Source organism: Anomalospiza imberbis, chromosome Z (genome assembly GCF_031753505.1).
Source record: "Anomalospiza imberbis isolate Cuckoo-Finch-1a 21T00152 chromosome Z, ASM3175350v1, whole genome shotgun sequence".
Taxonomy (NCBI): domain Eukaryota; kingdom Metazoa; phylum Chordata; class Aves; order Passeriformes; family Viduidae; genus Anomalospiza; species Anomalospiza imberbis.
In genome coordinates, this window is record NC_089721.1 from 17,292,464 (window position 1) to 17,319,068 (window position 26,605).

The 26,605-nt window shown below is 39.4% G+C and overlaps 2 long non-coding RNA genes across 2 annotated transcripts; both read left to right on the forward strand.

The window, feature by feature from the left end:
• The first annotated feature begins 14,374 nt into the window (after positions 1–14,374).
• Positions 14,375–21,143, forward strand: LOC137464465 (uncharacterized). The gene is made up of 3 exons (XR_010994243.1): positions 14,375–17,455; positions 19,311–19,607; positions 20,486–21,143. It is a non-coding gene; the product is annotated as an uncharacterized lncRNA (long non-coding RNA).
• A 959-nt stretch (positions 21,144–22,102) lies between these two features.
• LOC137464550 (uncharacterized) lies at positions 22,103–22,773 on the forward strand. Its single transcript, XR_010994280.1, has 2 exons — positions 22,103–22,277; positions 22,535–22,773. It is a non-coding gene; the product is annotated as an uncharacterized lncRNA (long non-coding RNA).
• The last annotated feature ends 3,832 nt before the right edge of the window (positions 22,774–26,605 follow it).

Here is a 26,605-nt window from a genome sequence, read left to right on the forward strand (position 1 = left end):
TTAGAAAGCTTCTGTCAAACTCAAACAATCTGTTCTCTCATAGGAGCTTGATTATTGTACAAAGCATAGATATGTTCTCCTTAAAATCAGGTTCTCTCACAGTGAGGTGCACCGGGTTTATCTATCTCTCGTTAAGAGGTAGTACAATTTGGATGACAGCTTGAAATAAATACAAGAATGCATAAAATGTATCACAATTCCCCTGCAACGCATCCTTGGCTGCGTTATGGCAATGGATACAATGGTCTGTGTCTAGCTGTGCATCACTTCAATGCAGACATTTCTGAATCACTTGGGCAGATGTTGACATCTGCCTGAATCTTTACTCTCCCTGACTAATGAAAAGGGTGTTTGAAATTTTCTGGTCTGACCGGTAGGTTCTGCTCTGTACTAGACTTTGTAACTAGCCTGAATGACAGTCCATTCTCATTGGACTCAGTTTTATTAAAAGGATCAAAGGGCACCTAAGATAACTGAGAATACGTGACAGGTTTGCCTGTTTACTTGCACTGATGATTGCAGTTGGAATAATTCTAGATATTTTATACTGGTTTGTAACTATCCTGTATAAAAATTTGATATTGAGCCCTTCTTATTTCCAAGTTTCAGAATCCTATTAATGAGCCCATGGAACTACAAAAGTTCCAAAAGTTACAAAAATTTTGTGCATGCTTTGTAGACTGGAGTTTTGATGCCCAGAAAAAATGTAGAGTGAGCTGGGAAATATTGATTTGAAAAGGAAAATTTCCAATTTAATGAGAAACCTGGACAATTTGGAAAATGAAACCTGTTCTCTGAGTAGAATCCTAGAAATTTCCTATATATTAGCTGAAGTTAGATGTATTTTCTTCTAGATAAATGGTTAGAAAAAACATGGTTCCTATTATTATTTTAGTAGGAATATTTTTTCCATTTTGTGGTTTTTTTTTTCATTGTGGGTGTTTCATCATTGTTGTTTTCTAGTTTTTCTGTTGATGGTGGTTTTTTCAAACCATGTGCCTTTCCAATGCTTTGCATTGTGTTTTGTCATTTAACAAAGCTAGACCTTCCTTGGCTGTATTGTGCTAGCCATTATGGCAGTGATCTTCAAGGACAGTAAAAAGTGGAAGACATGCTACTTGCTATTGATTATCACTGCATGTGGGTCAAAATGTTTGAGCTGTTCTTTTGTGTTTCTCATGCTGAGTTCATTCGTGCTTGATTACCCTTCTTAGCTTTGACCTATAGCCTTGAAAAGTGACAATAAAAAGAAAAAATGTTCAAGACAATCACCAATAAAACACAAATCATCAATAAAGCAATTTTTTTTTTTAAATTTTAAAGCAAATGTGTAAAAAGTCAAATGTGCCTGAATGATCTTGGGCAATTATCACTCTCCCTTGCTTGAGTAGCTGTCAGCTGTATTTCTTTCACTCCTGACAGACATTAAACTGTGAGCTGAAATAGTTCAGAGGTTCTTTCCATCACATGTGGACTCCCCACTCCTTTTACGAAACATTCTCCCTTCTTCATGTTGATATACAGGAGTGAGGGCAGAGGTGGCCTCTTGTCACCTTGATGGGCTGAATTTGGTTGCCACCTGGATAACTGGCCAGTAGCTGTCTGTGCCCCTGATAGCCTAGACAGGTTTCCCAATGGCCTAGGCTGGTCGAGTTCTAATTAAGGTCATCTGTGACTGTGAGGCCTCCAGGCTGGCTGTTAGCCACCACAACCTCCTGCCTGCTGAGTAGGCAGAGACTGTGGGACTGCCGGGGACTTTCTTCTGTGGTTCCTCACACACTCCTCCTTGAGTCAGGGTGGGAATGACCCAGGGCACAGTTTTCAAATTTCAAATTCAAATTTCTGGTTTTTAACCAAAAAGTTGAAAATTCATGTGATGACCATGTGTGATCAGCCAGTTCCCTGCAACTCTGAGGGCTGCTGCTGCAGGGCCTCTGATGTGCTTTGTCTGCCTGATGCACCGTGGGGGAAATGTGCTGGCAGCTGATCTTGGCCATGTGTGTGCACATGTGTGAGTGGACGTGTCCCCTCCTTGGGACCTTCACTTCCCAGTATTCTCAATTGCCTATGCTTCTGCCACCCTCCTCAGCTCGTTTGTGGGTGACACCTCACTCCTTTCATGGGGGTTAGATTACCCTGGTGTAATGTATTGATATGCAGAGAGGAGACCTCAGATTTGAAAGTGATTTGAAAGTGAAAGTCAGATTTCACCCAGTTACATGGTTGAATCCAGTCAGAGGTATTAGAACAGTATTTTTGAGCTGATTTAGTCTAATAATTTTAATTATTAGTATTTAATTAATTATCAGTAATTTTAACAGCTGATCTGGGTCAAAACTTGCCTAGACATTTTTGTGCAGTGCTGCTTTTTGCTATGTGAACTTCCTTTGCACTAATAAACACCAGGTCATATTGTCAGTGAGCAACAGGATATGTTTGTCTCTGCAGGACTATACTCTTGTGAGGAAGATGAGTATGAACAAATCCAGACATCTAAGAGTAAACTCTTAGATGCATTTGGCACAGAACCCTGTGGCACAAGGGCAGCGGGTACTGCTGTCCCTGGGATGGTCTGGTGAGTACCAGCTCTGTAGCATGACCTGGGGCGAAGGAGTGCAATGCCCCATGCCATAGGTAACAAGTGTGTACAAAGGGTCAAGAGGCGACCTGATGGTTTTCACTGTTTCCTTTTGTTTTTAAGCACTGCTGGCCACCTTTACCTGCCTGTACTAGTCTGTAATGCTGCATGTATGTCCAGACGTACACCTGTGCTGGGCTACTTTTCCCTCACAAAAAACTGGGGACATGCATTGTCTCTTTAGCTTTCAACTGAAGCATTTTGAGGAGAAAAATGGACACTGAAGTGGAATCATGTAAACTGCATGCTAACTGTAGGAAGAGTGAGAAGTCTGAGTGTGTGTGTGTGTGAGAATTAAAAAAAAAATGGAAAAAACCCTGTAGTGTGCCTAGATTTCAAAGTAATCTCTTCTGGTTAGGCTGACTCATGGCAAAGCACAGCAGAAAGGTCTCACTTTTTGTACTGTCAGAATAGCTTTTGGATCTGTGAGTCTAAATAGAACAGCCTTGTGACAAAGCTGAACACTCATCTTTAGCCCTCGATTAACCTGGCCAGCAAAGTAGAAAGAATTGAGGTTAGAGACAACCTCTCTGGAGACAGTACCATCCTAGACAGGCTTATGCTGCCTGTAGAATAGCACTGCTCCCTTTCTTTGTTAATCTGTCCTTAATGGAGCAGTAGTAAAATCTCAACTCAACTGCTGTTACACAGGGCAGAAAGACACCTAGCAGCTACTCAGTGCTTCTTGTAGTTGTATTTCACCATTCCTGAGCACCCAGTATTGTATGGATGCAGCATTAATAACTTGACCCTGTCTTTCTGAGGAACCAGCATCCTATACCACCCATCTGTGGCGAGAGTCAAAGAATAGGGACTGACAGGAAGACCAGGAGGGAGAGCTGTAGGCAATAACTGCATCGCACCAACTTCCATTTAAGTCACACAGTCATGAAACAGGTCTGCCTCCATTTTTGGGAGGGTCATCGCAGTGAAATAATCCAATATCAAGGATACTGACCTTTCTGGTGGAGAAAGTTGACACCTTAACCCAACATGGTTTTTACACTGCCCAAGAAAGTAGTTCATCCTCTTGCTTATTGTATTAAGTAAAGGGGCTGGGCTGGTGCCCCATCACTGATGAAGGCTTGGGGTTATGCTCTGAAGTGCCTGGGGCCCAAAACAGTCCTGTGGTACCAGTGAGCAACACGAATAAAGATGAGATAAGGGTGATGAAGAGCACAGAGGAGAAAACATACTGAAGTAAGGCTCTGCTGTCTGAAGGTTAGGCAATATTTTAGCCTCTGGAAAATGCTGTCTCTTACTTGAGTCTTTTTGTAAGTTTGTGACACTGAGACAGCTGCTTTATCACATGCCTCCTTCCCTCCCTCTGCTCCAGTGAGATTAATCTAAGTTTACTTTCAAATATGATCAAATTGGTACATATCTAATAAAACCTTGATTGTTTTCAGCTTGTGCTTGCATTTGCAACCTTCTACCTCTGTTTTAGATGCCAAGAGGAACTTGCCTACACTTTGAGCTGTACAACTTAATCTAATAAAAATACCTGCAATTCTTTACTGAGAGCCTCATTCATCTGAATTCCACTGGGGCTGAGCCTTGTTCTGTCTTCTTCTCGCAGCTCAAGCAAGGCTCTTCTTCTTCTTGAGTCACAGCTCAAGCAAGGCCTTTGTTTAAACATTGTCCACTGAAATGAAAAAAACGTGAGTCAAGAACTATCTTCTCCAAAGCACTTAAATCCATTGGCAGTTTGAAATGACAGGTGTGCAGCCCTCCCAATTCTTGGGCTCACTGATGACTAACAATGTCTTGATAGCCTGAATGATCACTATCGGCTTTGAAGGTTGTCCTTTAAAAATCCATTACAGCTGAAGTGACTTTGGTCTGATGTGTTAAAATACTTGTGACCCTGCTTTGGTTCACAAGTTGGGAATTTCTGAGAGCTGAATAGTAAAATATAGAGCAGATGAGCTGATAGCTTTGTGTAAATGTAGGGGTGTGTGCATAAATACATTTAATCACAAAAAGGAAAGAAAAAATTGAGAGAGAATTCTCCACATTCTCCACTGTGTAGCTGCAATATATATTGTGTCACTCATGCTGGCACTTGAGAGCAGCAAAGATGACAGTGTTTGCAGGGCCTTGGCAGCTAAAAGAGCCCAGGGCTCTGCTCAGACCGCTATTCCAGCCTGTGAGTTCACAGCTGCCCGTATCTCAGAAAACTGGACCCAGTAGCTAAAATGTCACAGACAATGGGATCAACCTACAAGATGCTGTTTCCTGAGGTGTGTGTGATTGCGTCTGCACAGACAGCTGAGAATTACCCCAGCAATTGCTTGGAATTGTCTGCCCTGCTGTCATAGCATAGCATCTAATCCAGAAAGCTGCTCCATGGCCCTGTTTTCTGGTCGGCTGTCCTGCATTTTGGTGACCGGAGTTGGCTTATGTTTGTCTTTCTACCAAGCAGTAGAGAGGCATTCAGGTCTGTCTGCACTTGTTGGAGTAGATGGATGTGCCCTATGGCTGTGGCTGAATCTTCTCCCTATAAGCCTTGTTCAGTCAGATTAAAAAGATTTGTTTTCTTATGTGGAGCTCTGCTTTGTTCTTCTTTTAGCTTAAGATAAAATCTGTTTTGGAATAGGCTAGCTGAGAGTCCCTCTACCTGTAGAGCCAGTTCCTCCACTTGATCCCCTCTTCACATCCTGTGCAAGCCTTTAAATGGAATTTCAGTATACTTAACACTGTACTAACACAAGGCTTCCTAAGTAAGTAAGTAATGCTTACCTCCAAGTGGTATAGGGATTGTGAAGCAGCTCTTATAAACATCATGTTTCTGGGTTTGGTTTCAGTGAATCCACAGATCTCTTTTTAATTGCTCTTTATAACATTTCTCCTTCTTCAGAGTCTCAGCAGTGCAGCTCCAGGAAGGCTGACTGGGCATGATCTACCATGTAGGCTACCTAAAACAGTGGGAGCTGCTAAATAATCTACATGGAGCTATTCATAGATTGCCTATGTTAAACTTCAGGGATGTATTAAAATACGAATCAATGAATTTAAACTTGTAGGGTGATGTGGCACATGGCCTAATTGTGATGTTGGGAGTCTTATGTTGGATGTATCCTCTTTGGTGGATAAAGACTGGAAGGCAGTGATGAGTGCAGTTGCTCTGTGTCCTTAGGGTAACCTTCCCAGGTAGCTTGAACAATTTGCTCCAGTATCTGGCTGCTAAATGGGATCCTTGAGCCTGGCTGCTCTGTGTGCATAGCCAAACAGAAACTAATGTCCCCCTTATGTTGTTTTTTCAGTTTCTCAAAGCTGAGTAAATTTCCAAGGCTGTGACATTTCCTTTAACATCGAATTACAGCTGCCTCTGACAAGTTCATTTCACATGCATAACTGAAATGTGAAGGAGGAGATAGAGCACTGTTTCTTTTTATTTCATATTTGTAAACTTTGTTTTGTATTCATTGATGTTACATTCTCTGGCATTATGTTTTTTATTTTCTGAAATTACAGTTTGACACGACATTGTGTGTACTTCACCATAATCTGTCCCGGGCCTGCAATGTAATGCATGTAAGGCATTGTTCAGGCAAGTGACACTAGCAAAGTATGAGCATATCGTACCACTGTAAACTAGTCATCTGTCTGTCACTGCAGAAACATTGATGATGGTTTTCAACTAGCCCCTGGGTGAAAAGTTCTGTGTTTTTATAAGGAGAACACATCAGCCCAGTACCTTGCTATGGTTTCGTAGCTGACATTGAATAACCCCACAATTGAAGGAACTGCATTGTTTTCTTCATCCACTACTTTATGTGTAAGGAGTGCCCAGAACACTGAAAAGGCACCAGTTCAGGGAGAATTTTAATAAGGAAAGTTCATGAGCCAATATATTTAAAGCAGCAATGAAGAATAAATTTAAGGTGAGATTGTAATTGAAAAATTTAGCACAAAAGCTAATACGTGCATACGTCAGAGGAACTTTGTTGGGATAGGATTACTTTCACTCTCTTACAGATAAGATAGTCAAATTGGCTGAAAGAAGCCAATTCTTCAGGTATACCCCCTTATTTTAAAATCACCGGCTCTTGTGGTTTCTTTTTCTATCTTTGATATACTAAGCAACCAATTTTGCTGACTCAGCTGAGTGACCAATTTTGCTGACTCAGCTCACTTGCCTGAAAAGGATGTTTACTTTGGCTTCTTTTTGCCCAGTTGGAGAAAGCTACACATCACTTTAAGTTGTAGCACATTTTTCCACCCATGGAAACTTGTCTCTGTTGCAGGATCTTTTTTAAAGTGGCACGTAAGCAAAGAGTGGTCAGGTCTGGGAAGAGCCTGCAAGGGTCTGAGTGTGAACTTATGGCAAAGCTGCTTGTTGTAACACACATGGCGCAGAATGTCTTTGTGCACGTAAGAGTAAGCCTCTTCCTGACAAAATACTCTTTCAGGACAATTTTTTTATAGTTTTGTATTCTAAAAGTTTACAAGACAATTTATTCACCTGCATGTGTAAATGCTCTCTGGAAGGCAGAACAACATAAATTCATAGACTTGAAGTCTACCAGCATTACGATCACCTTCTCTGACTGCTGTGAAGGAAGGACAATGTTTATCCAGTGGTTCCTGGTTTGGGCTCGTATCACCTGGCTGGACTGTGCAGTGTCAGTGTCAGTACAGCACCATAAAGACAAATATATAAAAATCTGGTGCTGTGATAGTCCCAGAGGCTCCCACCAGTAGTTGTTTCTGCTGCAGCTTAAAGTTTTGATTGGTCAGCTGTGGAATTTTGTTCTCTGTTCTCACCTGCATAGGTTTGAGATGTGTAGGAGGCTCCAGCCTGCAAACAAGCAGTGGTTTGTACTAATAGCCATTAATCCTGTTTGTACTAACAGCAAGGGAACAATAAATAATATCTGTGTGTACTTTTGCAGGACATTTTATCTACTACAGGTTAAAGCATATTACTGACTACAGGTAGTGAAAACACTATTGTTTGAGCAGAAGTTGAGTGGCCCAGAGTTTGGTGGAAAACACACTCTTTAAACAACTTATCCATTACCACTTGTGAATTGTTGTTGCAATGTGTATTTTTGAAGCTATATGAGACAAGTTCCTACTTGGAAGTATAAATTAATCCCATGGCTGCATTTGCCAAGGGTGGCTGGTCTTTGAGCCTTCGCAATGTAAAGAGGAAGTTGCAAGGCACAACCCCCTTTTTTTTAGCGCTTCCTGCTGCTATTGACTTTAAATCTTTACACCTGATTGTTCCTATCAGAGTCTGTGTCTTTCAGTGGTTGTAGTAGGACCTTTTGACTGCTTAAATAGAGCAGAGGTATTGAGGGACTAGATTTGCTAAATGATAAAATAATGGTGCGTTTCAGAGCAAATCAAACAAAAGGACACTTCCTGTCACTGGCTTTGATACATGTTAAGCACAGGAGACAGTGGCTCTGCAATGGAGATGTATGTCACCTTAACTTGACCTCAAGTGCTGGGGAGGGCTGTAAGTCGTGTGTCTGCAATATCTCTGGACATAAGCAAAACAGGGATGAATTAAAAAGAGGAATAGTATATGTCTTTCACAGCAAGTGCCCTTAGAGACCACTGCTGCTACCTGATGAGTTTTAGAAATGTATGAACACCTTTTAAAGCACAATCTAGACTGAAAAAAAATAATAATAAAGGAAAATAAAAAAAGAAGAGTTGATATAGGGATTGCTATAGGAGTGTGATATAGGATGGTGTGGTAAGGTTTTGTGGCTGGGTGGTCTCTAAATTGCAGGCAAAAGAGTGGTATGTGCTGATGCTGATCAAAAGACTGTCTTACCCTGTCTTTAACTTTTCCATTGTTTCTGTCTGCCACTTCCCCCTTTGCTCTCTTCTTCTTCTTCTTGTACATGTGTCTCTTCAGAGGTAAATCAAATGGATTATATGCTTTTGCTCTGCTTCTAAATAACTCTCAATTGCCCTAATTGCTCCCGGAGGGCCAGGCATAGAAAGTTTGAAAACAATTGTGAAGAAAAGAGGTTGAAGGAAAAATGCTTTTCTGAGGCTGAGGTATTTTGCAGGGAGAATTTGCTAGATAAAACAGATAGGATAGAAATGAAGCTTATGTGGTTTAATTCTGGTAATGTGATTATGTGGTTTAATTCTGGTAATGTTGCCATTTTCTTTTGACTGCTTGTAAGACATGCTTATTTAGGGACTTTCCCCCCTAGGAGACAGTCATTACACCTGAAGAAGAGAAACCCAGGTTCTGAGAAAGCCATGCTCACCCATGCACTGCAAGGGAGATCTAGATGATATGCATGCTCAGAGCAGTTTTTCCTGATTCTGACAATCAAAATGTCTTCCTTGCAGAAGGTGCATTGGTGGTGTTTTTTCTTTTACCCCTGAGTAAACTCACTTAAAAAAATCTTTCAACATTTCTTTAGGCAATCATGTCTTCAAGGAATACCGCAGCATCCAGATTTCACATCACTAAGGCTAGGTTTATTTATGCTCCTACCTGAAAAGAGGAAAACCCTTGCTGGCTTACCCAGTACATATTTCATTGCACTGAGCACTAAATCTTAAAATTGACATGCATGGAAACTGAACATAGTGGAGATGGTGGAGCAAAAGTGTTGGAAGAGAGAAGGGAGAAGTAAATCAGCCAGCACAGTCAATACAATATTTACATGGTTGCAGTGACCTGAAATTAAGAAATTCACTCTGAGAGTCATCTAAGTTTAAGTATTCAGGGATCTGCCTTCATGGTAAGAGCGTAGTCAGTCAAAATTATAATAAGGACTAGATTTTTCTGAATTCTTAGGACAAATATTTTCCAGCACTTCACCTCACTCTTTCAAACATGATGATGTTAAAATCAATACAAAATACTTATAGCTTTATATAGATACTAATTTAACTTTTTTAATAAAAAGAACTTACTGAAAAAGAAAAGGGGGAGGAGTGATTGAAAGTTGTGAGCATTTGAAAAATCCATAACTGGTAATTTATTCCATTACACTGTTGGCAGTGTATATATAAAGAAAAAGAAAAAAACAATCTGGATGTAATGATGTCTCTTCAGCCACTATGAGAATGTGCAGCCACTCTGAGAATGGAGACTACAAGGAATATTAGCAATTTTCTAGCAGACATGGTGAGCAAATTAAGCCTTACCTCTTTTTTAAAAGAGCTTCTTCATTTTGTTGTCATTCTATGGCTACTGCAATTTGGAGTTACTGATGGAATATGCATTTGCTTCAATCCATTAATTTTTCTGTTTAAATAATATAGTCATGACGCATCTCTGCAGAAGCTTGCAAGTAGAGCAGCCAATGTTTGTCAAATATATCAGAAATGAAGATTAAGAACTGTACACTGTGCTTTTTGGTGTCCTTTTTGTGTGATTGAATTCAGGCAGACAGATGACCAGGAGGGAAATTGTTTACTCATATCAGAGAAAGTGAAAGTACAGGGTTTTATTTAGTACACAGAGCATTTTGTGTTAAAATCAGATGTCTGAGGTATAATAAGCTGTTCTTCCACATGCAATACCTCCACAAATAAAAACCACTCAAGCTCTAAATTCCCTGAAAGGTAAAGTTGTTATAAGGTTATTTCATATTTGATTAGGATGCAGATTCTTTTTATCCTAAGAAGAAAAAAAGATCTATTTTAATAAAAACATACTTTTCTAAAAGCCGTCTGGTTTTGGTCAAGATACCCTAGATAAAACTATAATTGTTGCAGGGGATATAATACTGTGCTCTGGATGTTCGTTTAACTGATAGATTTGGGTAGAAACTAGACTATAACACCCTGGGAAACTGAAAGGCACAGGAGAAAGCTCTAACAAGCCACTCATGCATCCTGGAGTGTGTAATTATTCTGTCTGAATGCAGTTAAAGGATTTAATTAGTATACAGAAAGCAGCATAGCACTATTGACTGACTATTGATTTTTAATAAGCCCAGAATAATGAACTGTCTTCAAGAAAATATTATCATAAATTTATTTTGTGTGAAAAATTAAGGAATTAACACATTGTGACCTTGGGCTTTCATTTTAACATGTTTTAAATCCCTCAGACAAGAGTCCCTTTTTCACTTTTTTTTTATTTATGGATTTTTAGTATTTTTTAATTTTCTTTTTAGAGTTTCATGGCCAAGGCATTGCAGTATTTTCTCAGGCACTCCTCAATTAGCTTTTTTAATGTCAGTTGTGCCTGTGGAACTCTTCTGTTGTGGATGCAAAAGTGTATATTATGTTGCTCTTTCTGGGGAAATGTCTCCTCTCCTGGGGAACTAGAATATAGTCCTGTTGTTGTATTGGTTCAGCCTCATCACGAGGGCATGTGAGTGCTTGAAGGGAGAAGGGACAGGTCTGCACTGCCTCCTAATGCCTGCAGGAGTGGGAATTGGTGGCCTTTTGGGATTGCTGCAGTTTGGGTGTCACGGGAAGCACTGACTCCTTTGAAGAGGTAGAAGTTTTGTTCCTGAAATGTGGTTTCTGGTGGAAATGCTGTCATGCTCTGCCAGAGGAAATAGGTGAAGGCTCTGATGCTCCTGATATCAGCTCTTAACAGCAGCAAGGTGAGGCTGTGTGAATCACTTGAACCAACATAAAAATATAAATCAAGTAGACAGTAGAAGTCTAAAATTTTTCAGGAACAAAATCCCTGGCCATTTTGTTGTGAGAGCACCAGCCATAGGAAAAAAAAATCATCGGGAAGATGCAATGCCTTGAGGTTGTTCAGGTTTTTCTGAAAGGGTGAGGAAATTCATTCAAATGCTGAGAGAAAAAGGAAATAGATAATGTGGCTTGCAGAGCGTAGAGCAAGAAGTACTGGCACTCCTGCACTGGGCTGTAGAATCTGTGAGACAAAATGGCTGGGGATGTGGAGTGGGTTTTTAGGGACTGCTTGGACTAGCACTTGCCAGGAGTGTCATCAGCAGCCTGCCCTGGGCAAGAAGAAAGATTAGATGACCTCTTGTAATCCCTCCCAGCCAGAGAATGTCATCCCAGAATGGCTGGAAGAACCCTTTATTTTGTGGGGGAGTGCAGGAATGACTCAGAGTCACCTCTCTCCTAATGTGGGAGGGAGTGCTTTGTCACCTGTGCAGGATCTGGCAGTCCCATCCTGCACCTATACATCCTCTCAGAGGCTTCCTTAAAGACTGTGAGACCCCCTGAGCTTTCTCCTGTGTGGGAAATGCAGCACAAGGTACATCCTTTATGTTGCTAGCAGGGAACGGGGCCTTTGAGCCTGTGAGTGTGGAAATTCTGTGGACAAAAGATGTCCAGGAGCAAAGGGGAAAAAGAAACTTTCAGCAATTGTATCACACTGCTGCAGTTTTGAGCACTTGAGTAGAAGAGGTCTGGTGAAGAGGCTGTGCTGGTGAATAGCCTGTCAGCAGTGAGGGAGCTGGGAAGAGGTTGGTGCTCTGTAACTGCCCGGCAAGAGGAGTAGCCCAGCTCCACTGTACCTCGGTACATGGCTTTGTTTTTTTGGTCCTTATGAAAACATAAGAAGGAGCATCCTTTTAAACATATTTTTATTTTCTAGTAAGTAAACAAACTTTATCTGTATGCAAAAACCAGAGCTTGATGCTACATGTCTGTTGTTAAAAATTTTGCCTTTTGTGACTGACATTCATGGATTGTTATGTCAAACACAGCCAGTTGTGTTTAACATAACAGTTCCTTTTGCCAGTTCCTTTTGAGGAAATAACTCACATATCCCCTCAGCAGAAAACTCCTCCTCTGAGCTATTCAAAGACTGATATTTGGATAAACTTGTGGAACAGAGGATCAATTTGTGAAATAATTTACTGAAATAATTCTCATGAAAGACATTAAGTACCTAGTAATTTTTCTTGGCTGTCTTGATACACCTGTTTTATTTTGATAAATGCCTGTTAACCTGAAAATCATTTTCAGCTGATACTTTTGACAGACAGTCTGTGTGTTGTTAGTCTATTTGTGGCTGGGTAGCATGAGACCTACCCAGCTCATGCTCACAGTAACAGGGCTCCCACTGCCTATAAATGCTAAACATTGTAGTTTTTGTAAGCTCTACGTTTTCCTATTCTCTTTTCTTTAGGAAACTGTCACAAATTAATCCAAGTGACAACATGTGTTAACAATTTTAATGAGATTTTCTCTCAGTTTGGTCAATCAGGCAGCTGAATGTCATCTGTGGCTTTTAGCATTGCTTCTCTCTCCTTTACTTGCTTTTCTCAGCAGCAGTTTGACATGATGTAACCTCTTGAAAGAGTCACAGCCTGTAAAAACTGAAGCCATCCCTTGGATAATAGTGTTACATTACCTCCTGCTCCTCCCAAGGGCTTCGAATGTGTTCACTTTTAATCCCAACTATCAAAATGGAAGCAATAGTCATAGGAAAATTTAGTTTATTTTCATGCAGTAGACTTGCAAGATCACCAGTTCTGGATGGGAATAGCTGATATTTTGTCGTCTGCCTGTAGGAATGTGTGATTGTGCTCCTTTGGACTTGCTAAATTGCTGTCATGGTGTTGCTAATAGTTACAGTGAATAGTGAAGGTCTCTTCTGACACCAGTGCTCTGCTTGCTGCTGCAGATGAGGCAGTTCCTTAAGGCTAAAATGCCACACCTGAGAACAGGAATATCTTGGGCCTCCTGTTCCTGCAGGGAAGAAACCTCATTTTTAGAGACATGAATTTAAACAGAACTTGCACAATAGATGCTAATAGGCTGCCCTAGAAAGCTCCCTTATGACAAAGGCCCATTCACTTTTGCCAGCCTGAGACATGGGGTGTGCCCAAAATGTTTCTCCTTGGCACTGTATGCTGCCACTGAGCAAATACTCATGGCTTCAGGTGATGCAGATGCACAGGGATGTTTCTCTCTGTGCAACTCAACTCTGCATTCAGCCAGGCTTCTTCTCATGAGGACTATCTGCTCATGCTCTTGGATTTATTTCAACTCTTTCAGGCTTTCTCTGCTTTCCTCTCTTTCTCCTGGCAGCAGAGAGATACCCACAACTGTGTTTCAGTCTACTCTAAAATCCATTTATTTGCAGCTGGTCCCCAGAAAAGCACCTGAATTCTGAATTTGGGTTGAGGGCTTTTTTTAAATCTTTGCTCAAATCTTAAGTTGCTAGGGATCTTGGACATAAATACCCTTAATTAAACTACCCTAGTGCACAAAGGATTTTGTCTTTCCTAAATGGATGGAGGAATGGTGATCAGAGATCTTTCATCGTTCATGAGGTCTTTTTGACCTCATGAATCAAAGAGAACTTGAAGATATTTAATTTATATCACAGAACAGGTATAAGCATATTCTCCAACTAATTTGAATGACATGTTAGATTGATTCTTAGTGTTGCCCTTCATCTGCTGCATCAAATATCCTGAGTGGGTTTTGGATGAATTTACTCCAGAGAAAGCCAGAACAAAAGAAATTAAATTATGCTTGGTTTGGTCTTCAAACCCTGAGCTGACCCTAGTTTCCTTGACATTTCTCTTCAGTGCTTTGAGGACGTTTTAGACCTTCAAGCATGTAATGGAGTTGGCCTGAGCTTGCAGTCCTGTTTTCTGATGTGAAGAATACTTTCATCTAAGTCCAGCAGAGGACTTGTCTACATTTTCTGTATAAGATTATGAATAGTTTCACTGCAGTTGTTGGGACTATTGGCAGGCAGTAAGCTGCAGCCATGCTGCAGGAGTGCAAGTCATTGTATGGTTTGGAGATTATACCTTTGTGCAATTTGATAAACGTTTAAGTTTGGATTGATTTTAACCGGGTTTAGGATTTTTGACTGTTTTTGTAATATTTCCCTGTAGCAGGAAAATAAGTAGTTTCATGAGATACAACCTATTAGTAAAGTAGTCAACACTTGTAGCAAAATTTGCAATCTAATGCTAGACAGTCATTATTCCAGAAGATGTTTGCATACTTAACAAAGGATGACAAAGATAATGAAAAGGAAGAGGAAAAAAAGAAACCTTTTTGATCTTGTCTGTTCTACTCTTAGAATGGTCAAAAATCCTTTTGACTGTTAATTGTCAGTAATTTAATCCAACTCACAGAAGGATAAAATTATGAACAGAAACTCACCTATCCAAGCTTGAGGCACAGCCACTCTGTCAAAGAAGAAATTGCTGCAGCACACAGTGGCAAGAAAACAATTACTCTTTATTTTGTTTCTTTGTTTGTTTTGTTTATACACCAGAAGTGTTATTTTAAAGGGCTGAACAAGTAGTAATAATTCTGCTTGAACACCTACACACTGGCACTATCACTCTGAGACAGGTCGGGATGGAAAGGGAAAGAATTGACTGCTTTGAGGACAAAAATTGGCAAATGAGCTAAGCTGTCAGCTCCAGATTTCATGTATTTTTATATAAGGATTTTTGAAGAAAGGAATATGAATTGAAAGTGAATGTGAAAGACAATTACATATCAGTAATTTCCAGGTGGTTTCCCTTTTCTGAAGGTGTAGAAATATGTGCAATTGCAATTTACTTAATTTTTCTTTTTTTGTAGAGAGATCTATGCTTTTATAACTTTGAGGCAATTTTGAAGACTATGCTTCTAGTTTTGGGGAAGACTCACCATCTTCATAAAATATGTAACATTGTGTACTTAGTAGCTGCCTATTAAGTCAGTTGCCAAGCCCCACTTTTTAATTACAGACCATCTACCATTTTCATCATGATGATCATGCTTAAGGTTTCAATTTTCCCTTTTATTTCTGTTTAAAATATTAGAGAGCACCTGAATGAAACACTCTTGACTATTTTCATTCATTTTCCCATAAGCTGAGCAGCAGTGATTTTAGCCGTAAAATAAAATATTGTGGTGTATAGATGATTAATAGTTGTTTTGGTAATCAAGTCATCAACACACAAAAATATAATGAAGGATTCAAAAAACATATATATATATATATATATACACATATATTTAAATAAAAGTGAAAAATGCATGCAATATTCTTGTTTTCTAGTTGGTGTATGAGACCTTGGAGTGGATAACAGCTCTTACAGTCTGTTCAGTGATACTGCTGGTAGGTGAGACCCTCTTTTGGGTCTCAACTAGAGTGAAATAATTTAAAACTGTATTGGGAACCAGCGTTCTCCTTGCCAGCAAAGCTGAAATTTTTTTTATGGAAATAGTTTTCCTTTGGAAAACTTTGCTGTGACAAGAACTTTAATCCTACTTTGTGGAAAAAATATTCTCAGGAGAGTTCCTTAACTTAGGAGCATTAATTCCTTTTTGTAGTCTGAGACAGCTAGATTGTACACTGAGCACTTCACAAAAATCATACAGTGCTTAATTTTTCTAAGCCATGGAGATTGTGAAAGGCCTCTGGAAAACCGTGTAATGATTTAGATGAAAAGTCTGTTTTGTCTCATCCAGCAGGAAGTATGCTTATCAATGTGGCTGTTAAACTGTGAATTTTCTAGGGAGGGCTCCATATACAAGATGATGATCTTGATCCATAAAAGCAGGCTCTTAGACATGACTCATAAACTTGTCTGTGATTCAAATGTGTTCTTCAGTTTTGAATAAATGAGTTGTCCAATGACCTAAATAGGTCCTGTCTATGTTTTTATCTACATCCAAATAATGGGGTTAACCCTGTGTATTTGCATTGCACATGGTGGACAGCAGGCCAGTCTTTCAGGGGCATGAGTAAATGCTACAGCAGCAGATTCTAATTACAAAGACTCTATTAATTAATATGAACATGTATCTTCCACTTTTAATTCTTTAATTTTCTGGGAAAACTACCACAATGTTATCAAAAATAATTTCCTCCGTGTGCATGTAGTGTGTTGATTAACAGGTTTAATGACTTTCACTGTTTTTGTAGCCTTCTAAAGTCTTATCTGTCTTCCTGGCTTTTGTGTTTTTTCTAGTCATTTAGAAAATCCTGAAAGGAAGACAAAACAAGAGGTTTTGAGACACTGAAGTGAGACAGCTGATTAGTCCTAAGGAAGCTTCAAAGTAGATAAGCTGACTAGGTCAGGTTTGCAGTAATGACAAACATTAATAATTCCAAAGGATCATTCATTCTAGGGTGCAAAACATTTTACTGGAAGATTTATGAAATTTATAAAAGAGCATGCTCAGGAACATTTGTACTAATAAATAATACAACTGAAACTTGTATGTCTTCAGTTCATGGTTTGTTCTTGAAAAAGGGAGAGTGCACTGAACTATGAAGTTCTAAAAAAAGCTCTTTAATCTTTTTTGATCCCTTTCCTTTTGTGTGTAGGATTTTGCTTTCTTTCTGACTAGCCTAAACATTATTTTTGTTTTGGATTAATGAGACATGATAATGAGTTTTTTCCACAGTGTGCACATGCTTTTCACCATGTCAATCTGTGCTTATCCATATAGATAATGTGAGTTTGTGGATCTTTTTCCTTTTCAAACCACATCTCCACTTTTCCACCCACTGTGACTCACTTGGGACAGCCACATTTTTCAAATATTTTGCTGATATTTTGCTACCTCTCCCAGAGTGAGAGTGCAGAAAGTGATGGATGTCTTTCTCTGCAAACCTGGCTCTTCTGAGTGCATCAAGCAGGAAGATGTGCAACATCAATAGCTCTCAAATTACCTTTCAAAATCCACATTAGCAGAATTTTTCTTAAGGAATTTTCTTTGAATTTAAGGAGCAAGCAGCAGGTACAATTTCACCCCATCCACTGAGGCAGAATCTCTACATAATGGAAGAGTTCTGCAATTCTTTAAAAATCAAGTCTTGAGCAGAAACTACATAACTTAATTTTTAAAATGTATTTAAATTCACCAAATATGACTACTTCCTTTCAATTCCTTTGTCAACCTCTAATAATGTAGGTAGGTAGATTTTTCTCACTACAAGTTGGTATCCTTATCCTTCATGCTGCCCACAAAGATTCTAAAACCAGACAGCATATAAATGCATTATAAACCCCAGAAATGACTCAACTATCTGAAATTGGAAAGAAAAGCTATGTGCCATCACTGACTTTTATTTTCTGTCTACTGAAGAGGAGTTGTGTATTTTTTTCCTTTCTTGTTGGTTAATACAATGTGAGCCATTAAAACTTCCATTGCTCTGTTTTGAGCAAAAAATACCTGCTGTGGGAAAGCTTTAACATATATAATTTCTAAGGTAATAATCACCTTCTCTGAGAATTGTGTCTTTGAAAAGATAGCATTCCCATCCCTTCATAACTCACAGCACTGCCCTTAGTGATGTCAGATCAGTACTGTCTTTATTTCAAAATGATAGTGCCTCTGAGAAAAGTACTAGGTGTGCTTAACCACTACCTGTATGTGGTTTTTTTTGTGAGGATTGTTTAGCACATAACATCAGATCAATCATATTATGTTCATGTTGACTGCTGCAGCATCAGCATCAACTGGGCAACACTTGTCTGGTGATCTGGACACACGCACAGGTGCATGTCCACATCTCAGCAGGTCACTTTGAGCTCTGTTATCATCACTAGAAGAAAACAAGTGAAAATGGTCAAGCATGACTAGTGCTTTCAGTGTCTAAATTTCTGGTAGATGAGTTTCATTTTGCACATCACTATTAGCTGGTATACCTACACTGCAACACCCGGTTGTTTCCACAGGACCCAGTTCACTGAAACATTTCTGCAGCTTGGATTTAGGGTGTTGCTATTACTCCACTGCGAGAAAAGCTTTTCATACCTAAGGCTGTAGCAAAAACGTAGTTACACAGTTGAAGTTCTTCCCAGTTTTCAGTCCTATCAGGTGTGGATATTGTGTGTAACCACTTGGCACCTGGCTCTAGGGGTGGGAGAAGCAGGCTGTTAGAGTAGCAGTGCTGCCTGCATCACTGAGCCATTGCCATGCGTCCTGATTTGTGCAAGCCAGAGAGAAGGGCAGGTGAGCACACATGGCTCTGCCAATGGGACAACGAAGGCTTTCTGACTCCTTGTCCTCAGGGTTTCCCCATGTCCTTCTTCTCACCTCATCCTTCCTGTCTTTACTCCCAAAATCAAGTTCTTGCCTCATGACTGGAGTGTCAAACCTAAATTCTGCCGAGAACAACCACCTAGATATGTTTTTTGAGACACAAAACAGCTTTCAAACAATTTCCTTCCTTGTGCTCCTTTTTACTATTTTCCTATTTTCCAGTGTACTAACTTGCAAAGCCTGGGATTTAGGATATTTCTCTGGTAAAGTCTGGGGCAGATGAGAAAGTTGCTGTGCCTGTAAGAGATGTTATGCTCTGAATTGATTTATAAAGACCAGACTTGCATGAAAACATAACTGTTTTCAGATAACTATCGTGACATATTTCAAATATTTAGAAATACTCTTCAGTACCTTTTCCGCAGGTAGAACTTGTAAGATATTAGAAAGCAGGTCAGAAATGCCTGCTTCTCTCTGCAAATGATTCAGGGCTTCTGTAAGTGAACAGGCTTCTTTCTGCTGATAAAAGTGAGGCCATTCCCTGGAAAGGGAGGAACAGTACTGTGTTTACATCACTTTTTTTTTTTTTTTTTTTTTTTTTTTCTGTCCAGGTTTGGCTTTTCATTAACTGGGATTTTTTAGTTTGAAGGTATTCCTAGCCTTAAAGAAGTCCAAGGACTGTTTTTGCATAATGTTTTCTTCATGTCAGTGCTTTTCCAACAGCTAAATAATTTTTAATTATTTCTTATACTTAGTTTCATTAATTTTATTTTCTTGACAGTGTATGTTGCACATGTGTGGGAGATTTGTTGCAAACAAACCAGACGTAGTTCAGGAATCATTCCTAGAGAGATTCTGGCATGGCTGATCATGCACTGGATGTCTTGCAACAATCTGGGATGAATAAATCTCAGTGAGCTGGAGGATTGCAATGTATTTACACAGTGTGTCCACAGTTACTGGTGTATCTATGAACAACTGTGGTGTGAGAAGAAGGAAGATAATTCAATTTATGGAATAAATTGTACACTGTGTTCTTCCTTGACTTCCCAGCTGAGAAACATCAGGCACACTCAATGTACATACAATTTCCTCTCCCAGCCCGTTTCTTTCTTTTATGATAGCTTGGCTTCTTTTTTTTGTGTTCTTCCTTTAGCTTGTAATTTCATTTGTATGTAGTTGGAAATAGTATATAATTAACTAGAGGGAGGGAATTCATCATGCAATGTGTTTGGAAGAGGAAGAGGGAAAAAAGGATAAAGAAGAAAAATGTATTTAAATTTTACCTGTAAAAGAAGCTCCAGGCTTTCTAAGCTATGGTGGACACATAAGGATAAAATAAGGAGAAACAGATTGTTTTTGCTTTTTGCCATCTGCTCAGTATGCCAGAGATAGCTTTTATCAGCAGGGAGCTATTATCACCAGTTAAAAACCATACTCTCTTTAAATTGTCTCTCTCCTCAAAAAAAAAAAAAAAAAAAAAAAATTTCCACCATTTAAATTCATTAGTATGTTTTTTTCCCTGCTGGGCTGAATTTTTGTGCTTGCAGAAGAGGCCCTGTTTCATGTCACACAGAGGGCTGTCCATCCTTGCCTGTGAGGGATTGTGAGACCTTCCCAGTAGAGCCCAGCCATCCCAGCCAGCCTGGATGTGGCTACGGCTGTTCTTTGCCAACATGGCTTGGCTTGACAAGTGTCTGCACTGGACTGTAGTGCTGCCACTATGTAACTCTGTAGGACATTGCTTTTATAACCCTCCACCCACCTCCAATTTATGGGTGAGCTGTGATGCTGTGATGAGATCACCATGCAGGCACATTTCTTGAGGTTAAATAACGAAAAAGGGAGTGTTAAGATTTATGCAACAGAAATGTACATAAATCTGTTCCTCATTTCCTATTTTTATCACAGCAGCTGCAGCAGTAACAGCGGCTGCAATGATGGATCTCTCCACAGGTACTTCTGTGCCATTTCAACTGAGATCTCCTCTTGTCCCATCAATACCTGTCTTCATTTTGGAGAGACAGAAGTATTTAATTTCTTGCTTGGGTAAGGCTGTGTATGCATTCCCTGGGACCCTAACTGCATTTGAATGTAGCTCTTCCCCCTTTTAATTCCTGTTGTGTCTCCCTGAGGCTGTTCCTTTACAACAGGAATGAATCCATTTAAAATCAAACAATTTTTCCCAAACAATTTTTGCACCAAAAAGTTCCCAGTTTAAGTTAACCAGCTTCTTTTCATCATTGCATATATTGCTTCAGATGCAGCTCTTCCACAGAAATTTTAACCAAATCCCTGTGTAAACCTTCTCTTCTTGCTTTCCATGTATGTACATTAGACTAAGAACTTGTACATTAGCTTGTGTACCTTTCAGAAGATAATTTCTTTAGGGCAGCTACTATTTATTTTACCATGTAATAAGTGATGGCTGCATCCCATTTGGAGAAATGTACAACTACAGGTAAGACATTTTTGATTGAAAATGATACTAACTACATAGAAAAAGACAGAAAGGGTGGTGGTATTGGCTCAGTTTTTTGTTTGAATCCTCCAGAGATTAACCAATCTCAGTTCTAGCTCCTTTCTCTTACAGGATGGGACAACAAAATAAAACAAAACACAACAGAACAAAAAGCAAAACAAAACAAAACATATGCTCATTGCTCCTTGTCCTTGGATCTGTCATGGGTGATGGGACTAGATGAAGAGAATTAAGGTCTAAAGGAAAGTTAATATGCTTTTATTTTTAGCTTGCTTTGGAGAACACTGATAGCTGTTTTGATCTTATCTATGTGGACTGGGCCATTGGAGACCACTGATATTGTTGGCAAGGGCTTTTTTCTTAAATGCAATCCCACTCTCCATTGGTTTGAACGTTCATAAAAGGACATTGCGCCATGCAGCCAAAGTTAATTTCTATACTAGTTGAAATCAGTTGAATGATTCAGTTCTCTTAATGACATAGCCCCTGTCTCACTGGAATATCTTTCCCAGCAAATGCAAACCATAATAAGTACTTTGTAAGGCTTTATTTTTTGATTCGTCTCCTCTATTTTAGGAATGTCAACACTGAGTATTAATGAAGACTTATGAAAACACGAATTTATTAAAAACATACTTCTATGAGACATAGTTTTTAGAGACTTTAGTCACAGTTATGTTATGGATTTTCTCGGTGTGGTTACTTATCATTAAATTTTTAAAAGAGCAACATAATTTGCCAAATATGAGTCTTAAGTAAATTGACATTAAAGCAAAATGAGATTGCTGAGAAATGTGTCCAGTTTACAGGATGTCTATATTGGGTAACTCTCAAGCTTCTTATTCATGATTTTTCATAAACATGAAAATAAGATTCTTTGATTGCAAGTGAGTATAAATGAACTGGTAAAGATCCTTTTTTGAAGGAGATTCCAGGGCAAGGAGCATAGAATACATAATGATAGAAGGAAGAATTGTTCTGGTTTTGTTTATTCCTTCTGATATATTTCTACAGAAACCAGGACCTGGGTACAAATGAGAGTACCTTGAATGCTAGTCTTGTATGGGCAGCATCTGACACCAATGCACCAAGGTGGAAGTCAAGGATAGCTTTGGAAAATAAATACCTTGGCCTTCGGCTGATACGTGATGTCTCAGTGGGAAGCTTCCTCCTGTTCATGCAAACAGTGATTCTGGCTGTGATGGATGTAGTAATGATGTTGGTGGAACTGATTTGGAGAACTAGAACTTGGCTTTCACAAGGCAGGTGATTTTCTAGTCTTCATTCACAAAGTAGGTAACTCATCTAAATATGATCTTGTAACTTTTCTATTCATCTTCGTAGATATGATTAATTTATAACATATAACTGCTATATTGGATATGAAACTTAAATATTTCTCATAATGGATATGGTCTTTTGGTGTTGCAAGGCGAAATGTTGTCTCTGTTTAACTAAATTTCATACCAAGGTATTTTCCATTTTGAATCATTCTATGACTCTGTGTGTATTTTACTTTGCAGGCTCTATGAGACAGAGTAATGCCATATCTGGCTGTTCAGCTAGGTCAGGCATTTCCTGGTTGCACTACTATTTGCTGTTTCTGGAGATCCTATAGCCTTGGCTAACCAATATTTGTAATTTATTCTGCTGTTTCCCTTGAGGGTGCTACCAACATGTGAGCTGTACTTTTCTTCCATGTTTTCAGTTGCAAGTCCTGCAATACAGATAGAACTAAAAAATAAAATAGCACTCTGCCTTGCATCTGTACTGTCTTTGCAAACTGTTCTCCCATTGCATATATCCCTGCCATTTCTCAGGATACTGTTGGGTAAATGCTATGTGAGAGAGCTTGTCCATCCATTTTCTAATAAAAAGGAATTTGCCAAAGTGGTACATTGCTTTTGTTTAGTGGATCTTGCTTCCATATTCTTTTAAAAGAAAAATTATATATTTTGCTACTGGTGTTAGTGGCCATCACATATTTAACTATTACTTTGAGGACATTTGAGACACATGAGTTTTTCCCCTTGCATTACAGTCTCTTCTCTGTCTGATTTTATTTGTTTGTTTCCATTGACAGTTGCTTTTTTACGTTGTGCTAGCTCTCAAGAGATGGTAGAGGTTGTCGCACTACACAAAACAAACCAAAACATGCCAGTGTTCCCTCCTCCTATGAATGAGTAGCAATGGTGAAAGCAACTCACTCTACGCTCTTCCCAAATCACAGAAATGTAGAACCATTTGTAGAACCATAGAAAAGACCCTTAGAATCATTGGGTCAAACAAATGCTGGACTTTCTACAGAGTCTCTGGGCTGTTTTACAGCCATGCCAGCAACCTTGTTTGCAGTGCCAGTAGGCAGCTGGAGCAATGTTTTGGGTCTCACGGCTCAGGTCATTTTGGGACACGTCTTTCAAGTTCATTCACCAAACATTGGCTCTTTTTCTGCTAGCATAAAGAACATGTTTTTTCAATAATGTATTTATAAGCCAGGCTAGATTTTGTCTCCACATGAGATGGTAAAATATTAATCCTGCCTCTGTGCTGTCAGAGTTGAATGTGGCTGTCAAGATCTTTAGGGCAGAGCTCAGGAGAGGTCTGATGCAGTGCCCACCTGTGGGCAGGGAGTCCCTGCCCTGGGCTGATTGGCCCAACAAGGGCTTTCGAATCTCACTGCTGTTTCTTGCAGCCTCTTATGTTCCCTTTTGTGGCTGTGTCTGTCTGAAGGTGGGAACTGAGCAGTATGTCCTAATGTGGCTTTGCGTTATTGCAGCTTATCTAATGCCTGCTTTCTTGCTGGCCTGGCTTGACATGCCATCACATCTTATTCCATCTGAAATGTAATGCTGTCATGGTAAAATGAACAGAGAACTGTTGTTTATGGAAGCACCTTTGTCTCTGGGTACTTTACATAAGTAGGGCCAGGTGTCCCTTGAATTTTTCATCTTGTCCTGCTGTTATGTCTCTAGAGTGGTAGACCTGAGTCTGTGTTTTATATACCGCCTAAAAAGGAGGAAAAATAGCCTGCAAGAATTTTTTTTGGGCCAGAAGTGGGTTAGAAGTAAAGACCTGACAGCACTGATACTTATCCAAAATCCTGGAATTTTTCAGGAATGATAAGTGTTGGGTTTGTGCCCCAGGATCAAATGTTTTGTTCTTTTCAGAGGGGTGTCTCAGCTTTGGATAGCAGAGATAATAAAATAGGAAAAGGGATTACTATCCATGCAACATTATCAGTCTGCTCAACCATGTGCCAATATTTATACCATCATGTCTACACAGATAAATCTCAAAATATTTTTCAGCATGTTTAACAATCTTTGCTGTGCTCCCACTGCTTTCAAATTTAAATAATGTCATTCTGCAAAGCAGCTGTTGGGATGAGAAAGGGAACTTGCTCTCAGACACACAGTATAACAAATTTCTGATTGTTATTGTAGTCTGACTGAGCTTTTGACTAGAAAATTTCAGGGGATATATTTTAAAAATCCCTAAATAAGAAGATTCTGAAGGGGAATACTTCAGAGAGTTGAAGGAAAGAGGGTGATGGGTTAGAGGAAACTAAGTTAAAGAAGAAAGATTAGAAAGAATTTGCTAGAAGTTATGGAAAGGAATAAAATTAACTTTCAAACAGTAAGTACCATGACAAAAACCTTTCTGATTTTAAGGCATTTGTCTTCAATGGACTGGCATGTACTTGAAGGAGCAGCAAAGATGGCAAGACTTGGACAAATACCAAAACTCCCTGAAACTGATATCTGAGTACAAGCCCTAATACCTAAAGGAAGCAGTGTTTGCCTGCCATGTTCAGAGAGCAGAGACCTGAGGGGCCGTTGCCTCATGTTGGGGTGCTGGGGAGCAGTAGCCCTCCACATCCTGCCTCAGGGTGTCATAGTGCTGTGTCTATTTTGGCCTTTCTGGTTTGGCAGGTTTTGCAGGTGTATTGCAGAGTGATGCTCTGTGCCTCAATTTTCAAGCCTGCAACTAAAACCAAGCTTGTAGCAAAGCCCACTTCCTGCTGAGATGTCTCTCTTCAAAAGCACTGTCATTCCGACAGTTCAGACAACACCCTTCTTTCTGCATAAATTATGCTGCCATCTTTAACCTTTCCAGTTTTCAACCTCTTTTTCAATCCTGTATGCTGTTCTTCATAGCACCTTGGGGGCTAGCTTGTTTGGGAGCTTTCCTGGTACTTAGACTTTGTCACACCTTTCCCTAATTCCATTTTATTCCTAGAAATCTTCCTGACTGCACTAACTGTGACAACATCAGGTAGCTGCTCAACCAAGTATGCACTTGTTTACATCAATCTGTGTATACCTACTCCTCATTACTTGGTGGTTAATGATCTTACTCCTACATAGGGACCGAATTTGCAAAGACACGCCTCTTGGTTACGGTACTGCTCCTTTCGCAAGTACTACATGAAATTTACTGCAAAAGACCGGCATGCCAATAATGGTGATTACTTCAGAAAAGAGCTGAAGACAAAATTAACTGAACAGAACAGCTTTAAAACTAGTTTCTGGCTCCCCTTTTTAAAGTTCTCCTTTGAACATGAGAATGCTTGCAAGCTTGTATTTCCTGGACATGGTTTCCTAGTGTTAGCTTTGCATACAGGTCATAGTCTGAAGCTCAATAATTTTTCCTTTAATGTGTCGAACAGATCTGGTGTGATGGAAGTGTTGAGACATGTCCAGAAAGTTCAGGATCTGAAGCTGGAAAATGAGCATCATGGAACATTATTGGCAGTTCTTCCTGTTTCTTCAGACCTAGTGAAACATTTGACACTTTTTCCCACACTCAGACATTGCAGAGAAAACATCTTTTTTATGCCTTTTTTAGTCTGGACAGTGCCATGACAATAAGCACAATTTATGAAGGTGCCCCATCTCTTCACAGATGACTGGATTTCCTTGCTAACAACTGCCCACTAATCTGCTAAAATGCTTTAGGATGTAAATTGTTAATTGCGCAGAAACCTCCTAACCTCTGGCCTCAGTGAAACCAGCATCCATGGGACTGGGATTAGGATTGGAAGAGAACTGCCACTTTCCCGTCAGAGTCCTTTAATGTTTTGGCACAGAAGATATGAATTTTCCCATTTTCCTGTAGTGCTTTATGGCTGGTGATAAATTTGATATCTATTTCAAGAATAATTTGCCATTCCCATTAAATCCATTAACTTGTAATGCATCAGTGCTACCTATGACAACCAAATAACAAATACCAATAGCTAAAGGGTATTTTTTTTCCTGACACATACAATATAAATTTATTTCTATAAAGAAGTAAAGAAAGTACAGGAATTTACTTGATTTGCATGAATTTGTGCATTTCAAAAGGTGGAAGACATGCCAAACCAAAATCAAATTATAATCTTATTGTGAGTATTATGAGCTCATCCTTAGATGAGTGTCCCTACAAAATGTCCAAGTGTGGGTTGATATTCTGGTGGTCTCTTTTCACGGCTGGAAAAATTTGCTAAGCTGTGCATCTTCTAGGGTAAATTGATCCTAAAATGTCAGGTAACTGTTTTAAAAAGGTAATGTGATATACATGAAGGAAAGAAAAAGACTTGTTTAAATGCT